Source organism: Gavialis gangeticus, unplaced genomic scaffold (genome assembly GCF_001723915.1).
Source record: "Gavialis gangeticus isolate Ggan-Ray unplaced genomic scaffold, GavGan_comp1, whole genome shotgun sequence".
Lineage (NCBI taxonomy): Eukaryota > Metazoa > Chordata > Crocodylia > Gavialidae > Gavialis > Gavialis gangeticus.
The window spans coordinates 5352311-5362193 of record NW_017729025.1 but is presented as its reverse complement, the minus strand read 5'-3'; the positions used below and the strand labels follow the sequence as shown (position 1 = coordinate 5362193).

At 45.1% G+C, this 9883-nt stretch overlaps 1 protein-coding gene across 1 annotated transcript in view; it reads right to left on the bottom strand.

Annotated features, from left to right (window-relative positions):
• The window catches only part of MDGA2 (MAM domain containing glycosylphosphatidylinositol anchor 2), a 557209-nt gene that overhangs the window by 156763 nt on the left and 390563 nt on the right, over nt 1-9883 (bottom strand). The window lies entirely within an intron of this gene.

Here is a 9883-nt window from a genome sequence, read left to right as displayed (position 1 = left end):
ATGCCACAGTCGCCTAGTTTTTTAACTAGGATGGGGTGAGAGACAGTGTCAAAGGCCTTGCTGAAGTCCAGAAAGACTACATCCACCGCGACACCTGCATCCATGGCCTTAGTGACCTGATCGTAGAAGGCAATCAGGTTGGTCTGACATGATCTCCCCCTAATGAATCCATGCTGATTGCCCGTGAGCATCATTTCTGATGCCGGCCCATCACAAATGTGCTCCTTGATGATCTTCTCAAAGAGTTTCCCCAGGATTGAGGTAAGACTGACGGGCCTATAGTTACCCGGGTCCTGAGTTACCTATAGTTACCTGAGCTCAGGGCTTTTGTGACCTGGTTGTAGAAGGCCCCAGGTTGGTCTGACAGAACCTGCCTCAAATGAACCTGTGTTGATTGCCCTGAAGCATAACCTCCCATGCAGATCCCTTGCAGATGTGCTCCTGGATAATTTTCTCAAAGAGCTTTCCCAGGACTGAGGTAAGACTAATGGGCCTATAATTTCCTGGGTCCTCCTTCCTCCCTTTTTTGAAAATGGGGACCACATGAGCCCTTTCCCAGTCCTCTGGCACCTCACCAGAGCACCATGAGTGCTCATAAAGCCATGCCAGGGGTCCTGCAATGACCTCTGCCAGTTCCCACTGCACTCAGGGGTGTACCTGGAGTGCACGGGGAGAGGGGGGAAGCAAGCAAGCTCCCCCAACATGGTGCAGCTTCCTCCTGGCATCCTCCCTGACTCAATACCAGGGGCTGGTGCCCTGATCATCATCATCCTCCTGGCTCAATTATGCTACTTCTCTTCGTACGTCCTACACCAGCTCTCAGGCAATGCAGGTCCAATGAGGGACTTCTCTTTAACCCTCAGCAGGCATGTCTACATGTGCTTTAATGTGCCATTAGTGCGCATTAAATTTAGCACCTGTAGTAACAGGCACTAACTAAATATGCAGTAAGTGATACTACTCTGCATTAGCATCAGCACACATCTTTTTAGTGACGCTAATGTTCAGTAGACTAATTCTATTGCACATTAGTGCAATAGCACGGCTTTTGCCATGCTGTACTAATTCACAGTAGAATTAGTCTACTGTGCATTTAGTATCTCATATAGATGAGCTCAGAGGAAATAATCCTGAGGAATAAGATGTAAAATAGGAGAGGTCATGCATTTGGGCCCTGTAGGTCTCCTGCGTGGAGTCTGTAGCGATTCCCAACCAGGTGCTGCATATCCATTAAAGGGGTAACAGGTAGTGTTGGCACTGTTAGGTATGCAACTACAATTAAAATGAACCCAGAGATTTCAGATTGATAGTGTTCATAAGACTTGGGCCTGTGGTGGTCTTTCTGAATTCCTCGCAACACAAGAAGTACTCTAATATATTTCTGTAGTTAAATAACAAGTGAAAGCAAAGAGCTGAGTGTTGCCTTGAGTCTAACAAGGGGATATTGAGCTTAAAAAGGTTGAGAAGCAGAAGGAACAGGGTAGGAGGATGTGCAGTACCCCTAAGACTACGAGTCTCTTCTTCTCCACCGCTGGGCTGAGACCCTGGAACGACGGCACGGGCTCCGCCGGAGTAAAAGCCAGTGCCACACTTCTGCATGGAAGCGAAAAGACAACGTGGGTAACAGGGACACAGAATAATTTTCAAGCTTTTCAGCATCAAAGTGAAGACATCAAGTGTAAAAAGTTGCCGCTGTCTTATTTTCAAACGTGTAGGTGGGACACGAGGCTGTCACAGTTGATGACACGGTAAGAAGTTTTTCCCTTGTCCTTGGGAAAGGTATAAACATTACGGCAAGACTCATTAAAACTTACACGAGAGCTTGTAACTTATATCGTCAGTTTATAGCCTGCAACATTCATTTAGCCTTACATGAAAGCTAATAACTTATAGTCAAGCTCATAATCAAATCTTCTTTAGGGAAACTCTGGTACAGGCAGCAAAGATTTACAGGTAGTTTGTATGCGTGCCTTCATAAGGAAATAAGTTAATTTCAAAGATAATTCAAATCACCCACTCCACAATCTCACTCTGTATTTTAAATTTAGCATTCTCACAATGCTTAATGGACCCTAGCTCCATACAGACCTGCAGCGGCTCCCTCAGAGTCCGGCTTGCCCGCAAAGAGTTCAGACCTTTTATAAACTAGGCTGTAGGGTACATGGGCCTTGATTTAGAATTCACCTTCATTCTTCATGTGTTTTATTGGCATCCAGTGAATTAGTATAAAGCTTTTGCTCATAGCTACAATAATTCCAGTCCCTAATATTAACTATTCCAGACATATTAACTATTCTAAAACTGACCTGGGGAGAGTGATTATTCCCGACATGTAATATTTGTCCTGACAGGGGAAGGAAATTTAACAGACTGAACATATTATGTGTAGCATTAGAAATGTTAAACACTTGACATTTCCTCACCAACATTTCTCAGGCTGGAATGAAGGAAGCGCTGTAGTGAAAATGTGATGAGCTGATGTGTCAGACACAGCCATGCAGCTCCTCCGGCTTTTCAAAAGGCTGTGACAATAAAACTTGCTCTAAGCAATGCAACTTAACCAGCCCATGATGCTTTGAGCCAGAACTGGGAGTTACACTTCAGGAATCATCTGAAGGGAACTAAAAGAAATGGAGCATGGCTAGAGGAAAGGTCAGACTCCGATCCCTTGGTCTTTGAGTATTATCTTGCAGACATGTTAACTGGAAAGCTTTCAGTGGGACTGTTCATTTGAGGCCCATAGGGTATGGCTTTCCATCATTTCACTCCTGGGTTGTAGTGCCACACACAACACATCAATATAACTGCAAGAGTCACGGACGACTAGTGCATCTCTGCAGACTAAAAATGAATTTAATACAAAAGGCACACAAGAGATGCGACTTTAGCAAATCCATGGGTCAAGCAACAGGACAGTAAAGAGTTGGGGTCCACTTTGAAAGCTGTGCAGAGAGAGAGAGGTGCTATTTTGTCTATTGATAACACTGCTAGGGTTTGAGGAAAAATTCCAAATAAATCACCGCGCTCCGCTTGTTCATTCAGCTTGACCAGCAGTCCCAGCCTTTGCCAGCCCATGGGCAGCAATACTGAGCAAGTAATGTGCTGCCAGCAGCATCACACTCTGCTTGGCCTGTCAAGCTGAAGAAACAAGTATCTGTGGGAGGCACCGTGTCCTGTGACAGCAAGCACCAGTCTTGTGGGCACCACGTGGCCCACAAACCACTCATCTAAGCTACATAGAGCTATGCTCCAATAACGGATTCCTCCCTGGACAAGCATTTACTTTGGTAAAAGACAAAGCATCTGAATTTGAGAATAACCAACAATACAACAAAGTGAATTATGAACATGTCTCTATGGATCCACCTCTTGATGTATTGGTTTTTAATGTCTTCGGCTAAAAATGGGATAGAATCAGTGACTCATATTCTCAGATAGTCCATTATCGGCCCTCTACTTCAGTGGTTTTAAACTTTTTTCATTTAAGGACCCCTAAAAAATTTAGAATGGAGGTGCAGACTCCTCTGAATGGTAAGTGTGGGTATTTACATGCATTTGATTGTTCATAGTCATCTTTTGGGGACCTCCTAGACAGTCTGCAGAACGTCAGGGATCATGGACCACAGGTCAGAAACAACTGCTCTAGTTCACAGGGCCAAAGACCCATGCTTTTGGCCTCAATATATAGAGCATCGAAGTGATGCTACTGGCCGACAATGACCTAGCATCCCAATAGATCAGGAGGCTGGAATAACCCAGCTCAGGTTTTAGGTGAGGAGGGCACTAGGACCCGACCACCTCTGCCACTTCTCCAGGCTGCCCGAGTATGTTGCATCATGGGAAGACCTCCCTGCTACTAAAGCCCCTCGCCCTTAGCTGTGACATGGTGCATGATGGGTAAAGCCTCCTGCCACCCAGGCCAAGGCTCTGCAAGCTAGATCCAAAGACTCTGAGAGGTGAATCCAGCCCACTGGCCGTAGGCTGCCAACATCTGTTTTACCACCGATTGCCAATGTCTGCTCAAGTCAAGTCAAGTCCAAGGCTGCACCGATTATTGGGGCACCTCTGATGTGGCAATAACTTTCTTCCATTCTCCAGGTCTTTGGTAGTCCTCGTATAATGTTAGTTTTAATCTCATCTAGTCTTTTGTTCGGGGGAGTCTGAAGAGCCCCACACCCCAGAAGCACCTGTACGCACCCACCCCAGACCTGGGAGAACTCACCAGAGGCTGGGAAACCAGGTCACAGGACGTAGCGAGTCCTTCAGGAAGAGAGCTGACACAGGTGTGGGGAGTGAGAGAGGGTTTTAGCCATGTGAGCCCAGAGCGGGAAGGATAAGAGACACTGAAAGCAGCCTGCACCTGGCCAGGGAGCAGGCTATCTGGAGTTGCCAGGGGTTCAGCAGCCACAGGGAGAGCCTGGAGCAGGGCTCTTCTTTGCTTGTTGGTTTGCTTGATCATTTGCTTTGTTGCACAAGCCTGCAGGCTCTGCAAAGCCTCTGAAAGATAAGAGGCAACTAGAAAGTGAAGCCTGGAGGAACCACTGGAAGACAGCTAAATACTAGTTTAGTTGTTTAACTTATTTGTTTGTGTTGCATAGCTAACAAGTCTGGGTGGCCTCTGGGTATCATCTACTAGCCTGGCTGCATCAGAGGCTAGGACTCTGAACAGCGGGTCCTTGGCCAAAGCCAGCAACAAAAGTAAAATTGGTCAGCTCAACTAGCTTGACCAAACATATCCAGACTCTGCCCCGAGCAGGCTACATTTTTGATGTTGGTGATCCAGCTTGTCCTAGGTTACAGAGGCACAGAATGATAGACAATGAAGGTTGAAGGGAGCTCAGGAGGTCACATCTAGTCCAACCCCTGCTCAAAGCAGGACCAGCCCCACCTACATCATCCCAGGCACAGCTTTGTCAAGCTCAGCCTTAAAAACTTCCAGGGATGGGGAGTCCACCAACTCTCTGTGTAGCCTGTTCCAGTGTTTTACTACTCTCCTGGTGAGAAAGCTTTTCCTAATATCCAACCTAAATTTCCTTTGCTGCAACTTGAAAGTTGAAACTTGAAAGAGGAAAAGGTCTTCCTCCTCTCTTTCGTCCATCCACTGCACCCTGCAGGATGGTGTTGATAAAGGTGCCAGGCCTTTTTGTTACATCCAAACCACAGCATCGTTCTTCTTATGATTTCAAGTAAGGGTTCATATTTGCTGACTTCTTGTCAGATTTGATCTCTCACAGATCGATTTGTTCTGTGCATAGTGTAGGGTTTGCATAGCCGTCTTCTAAAGCACCACACTTCAAAGGTCTCAGCTTGCTTTTCCAGTGCTCCAGTAAGTTTCCAGGTCTTGCAATGCCTGGTAACCTCTACTATATGACCACAGGTCACCAGAGATCCCGGTCCCTTTCAGTGCTGCGGGGTGCTGTTGTTTGCATGAAAACACGTGCTAAAATTCAGACAGCATGATGTTATGGTCATGGCCACATATCCTATAGATCTTCACTGCTCACATTGTAGAAACAGATTTCCTCTGTGCTGGTAGAGATGGCCACGTTGATCTCAGGGCAGGACACTAGGTTTTGGAGTCATGAGTGATGGACTTCAATCCTAGGCCACGCAGCACAATTGACGGGCCATTGTGCCGCCCACTCAGACCCTAGCTTACTGCAAAGCCTTGTGCTAGTGCAGGCTGCAGAGGGAGAGGCAAGAGATGATGTTAGAGCTGAGCAAATGGAGCCAAACCTGGGTTAACAGTTTCAGGGACCTCAAAGTCATTTCAAGAAATTTAAGAAACGCTCCTTGCTGGCGTGACGGTACGAGTGCCAATCGTGGACCAGAACCCCGCTGTGCCCAGAACAAAATAAAAAAAAAAATAGCTCTTGCCCTGATCTTCTTAGGTAAAAAGTAGCAGGTGGAAGAGATAACGAGATGAATTGTAGAGAAACAGGGAGAGAGGTAATACTGATCACTTGATAAGCAGCAGCCACAGCTGCCTGATGGCCTAGTAGTGGTCTGCTGTGGAGCTTTAGTAGGTATCACAGCTGAGGTGAGTCTTAAGGCAGGATTTATAGGAGATAAAGGAGTGGCTTTATGGCTCTGAATACTGCATTGACAATGCTCCTTCTTCTGGCTTCCGGACTGAAAAGGCAAGGTGCACGATAAGGATTTAAGAGAACTCCCTGTAGCAACAGCACCAATGTTGTAGAGTGGATTGAACTGTTTGTTAATTAGATAGCGAATGCCACTTTGCTCTTAAACGAATTAGCTTTGAAACCATGGCTGGAATCCTGACGAAATTCTGGCTGCTATGAATTTACAATGCAGTTCGGTGGGTGCAGAGTAGCTACTTCAAACCAGCTTTATTTTTGGATCTGCTCCCAGAAGACAGAAATAAGACAGGATTGATTAAATTGTTTGGAATAATTGTAAGGCCCTCTTGATATCCAATTAGCATAAGATTATTTCTCTGCGTATGAATGAGATCTGGCAAATGCACTGTCATCTTATCAAGGTGGAAGGGAAAAAGTGAATGCAGCTTGGAAAAAAGCACTGATAGCTTGCAAAATCATCTTGCATTTCCAAACTACATGAAGTTCAAACAACCATGTACAAAATCTACCTACCAGTTATTAAAAACACTGTTTATTCACACTGGGCATTCATATGATTCTTTCAATGGGAAGAACTTGAGCTGGTCCATTATTTCTGACATTATTCAATGTCAACAATTTTTTTTTTTTTACAAATTTTATTTATTTTTGTTTCAGCAGGTTTAAAGAAGAGTGAAGAGTAGGTTCTAGCAGAGATGGGGTTATAACTGCATCGCATCCTTCAGAAATCATAAAACCAGAACAAGAAAAAATGAATTATTATACACCATATAACCTGAATATTTAAGAAGGGGGCAATATTATCTGACAACTTTGCATCAAAATAGCCAAATGATTCTTGTTACCTAGGCTAGGGACAGAAATGACACATACACCCATATCAGTGGTAGGAAATGGGCTAAAATGTGTAACACAACAAAGGTTCTGTGCACATAAACCACTTTCAAAATGATTTAAGATAAACCTAGATGGATGTAGTATCAGACGTAACTAATTTAGGTTAATTTCTGCCCCAGATTCCCTCCAGGTTTAAGTTAACTCACAGTCCCCCAGCATCCCAGGATGCTTTGCACCTCCCCTGCAACCTTTCCCCCTCCCCCACAGCATGGGTGGGCTAGCCGTGGCCCAAGCTGTCTGCTGCAGCCCAGCAGGGAGGTGTGCTCTAGCGCCCCCCGGCTTCTGGCCTGGGCCACTGCAGGCATATGGCTGCATTTCCAGAATCAAAAGTGAACGTCTGTTCACTTGCTTACCGGTTCAATCTAGGCAGTTTAGATAATCTGCAAAGATTGAATTGATTCAGCTTCATGCTTTTTGACTGTTTGTACTTAGCCCTATTGCTCTACAGAAAAAGTTACTCATCCTTCATAAACTCTAACCTTTTCCCCTACCCTAAAAACTTCAGTCTCATCACACAGTAAATTGAGTTTGTAAAGTAAAGAACACTCGTTGCCAGTCAGAGGATCAGAACGTGGTCCAAAGAGGATATATTCATCAAGCAAAGCGATACTGATGTGAATGGCACTGGACTGCTGGAACCCAAATGTACCTTTATATGGTTAAGAACAAAGAGTGAGGAAAAACAGACAGACAATTCATGTAGCTTAAAATGAAGTGGACTCAATTACCATGCTTTAACATCTCTCTGGAGAGAATTTACTTCCTGATACATCATAAATTTGCATTGATAACTGAGGCAGCAACTTCTGAGTGATGTTTGATGGCCTGTGTTATGCTGGAGTTTAGCCTAGATGATCGAAACAGTCCTAAAAATCTATGATTTGCAATAATACAAAAAAATCAAACAAAACATCAAGAGTTCTCCTTGTACCCAGACATCAAGGTACTAAAAGGCAAGCAATTATGCAAATTAATACTAAAATATTCGGGGGGGGTCCACTAAACAGAATTACTGGCATAAATACATATATGCTCTAAAGTGTTCCTCCCTTTGCTGGATATACGTATGATGCAACATAAAGGGAGCTGTGGAGAACTGGGAAATTCCCAAATGTTGTTGTATGAATATTCTGCATGCTTTGGTGTGTGTGTTTGATTGCTACAAGTATTAGTGTAGAAACCAAGCAGGGGACATAAAATGATGGCTAACAGACAAAACATCCTGCAAAACACTGAAACAAAATCATTGAGTTTGTAGCCATGGTGCACATCCCTTGAATCCAAGCCTGGCTCAGAAGATACTGATTTATTAAAAAGTCCGCCTTACAGAAAAGGAGAGGGGAGAGATGTCAGCTGCTGCAGGCTGACAGAGATGGGAGTCTGCACGAAGGCTGTAAAATAGGCTCCTCTCACCAACGCGATGCCACAGCCAGCAAAGCAAATCAACTCTGGCTTGCATCTACCAATGCATCTCAAAGAAGACCCAAAAGTCATCCCCTGGCTTCACCTGGGCTTGGTGAGGCTGCAGCTGGAGTACTGCATCCAATTCCTGGCTCTTTAGAAAGGATGTGGAGAAGCTTGAGACAGTCCTGAGGAGAGCCACGTGCATGATCGAAGGTCAAGAGAACAAGCCTTATGGGGAGAGGCTGAGAGCCATGGGACTCTTTAGCCTGGAGAAGAGAAGGCTCGGGGGGACTCGGTGGCTGCCTATATGTACATCGGGGTGTGCATCAGGAACTGGGAGAATATCTGTTCACCAGGGCACCCCAAGGGAAGATGAGGTCTAATGGTCACAAACTGCTGGAAAACCATTTTAGACTGGACATAAGGAAAAACTTCTTTACCTTTCAAATCCCCACAGTCTGAAAAAGACTCCACCCAGAAGTGGTGCAAGCACCTACTCTGGATACATTCAAGAAATGCCTGGACGCTCACCTTGCTGGGTCATCTGACCCCAGCTGACTTCTTGCCCTTGGGCAGGGGGCTGGACCTGATGATCTTGCAAAGTCCCTTCCAGCCCTAATGTCTATGAAATCTATGAGAACGGGAGGTACCAAAGCTTAGCTACATCTACTCATGGGTTAGAAGGGACTGCTAAGAAGAGGTAAGAGACTATGCAGAATGGTCTTTCTTCTTTTAATTCTACTTTCCTGTGTGCTGTCTCTCTCTCTCAGCAGAAATAAATATATCATGCTTTGGAGACAACATAGGTGCTTAAATTAGTTACTTTTTTTTTGCATGAACTGGCCCTTGAAAATGCTCTACAATTGGGACATTAACAGATGCTCACAGCTGCAAAGCACTTGTAAAATGGCTGATCACATGGCAAATTAACCCTCGATAAATCAGTTATTTGCTGAAGGGACTCTAGGGCAGAGTGCTTTAGGGAACTTCTAGGTTCTCTTCAGGGTTACTTTTTGCAAAGCCCAGCTGGCAGCTGCATGCTGCCACTGTCAAGAGGCTGGGGCTAAGGGTGGGGAGAGAGGCTGCTAGCCTGGGATGGTTCAGGCAGGATCGAGCCCCTAAACCCAGCAGGTGAATGTCTGTTGGCTTCACTGGGCACTCTAACTTATGGTGCTTCGTGTAAAACGCCATGAGTTAGATAGCCTCCCCTGAACATCTGTAGGCATCCCATTTCACTGCATATGGGCCTGTATATAAGCTACAGAAGAGTGTTGCTTGCAAGCATCAAAACCACAGACCTGTTGGCTATCATTGTTGACAATCAGGTAAGCAGAGTCTGGAAGCCACAAAAATAATTTTTTGCACATGTGCTCTTTGATGATCTTCTCAAACAGTTTCCTAGGGAAATGCTTTGAGAAGATCATCAAGGAGCACATCTGCAATGGGCTGGCTTCAGGGATGATGCTCAAGGGCAACCA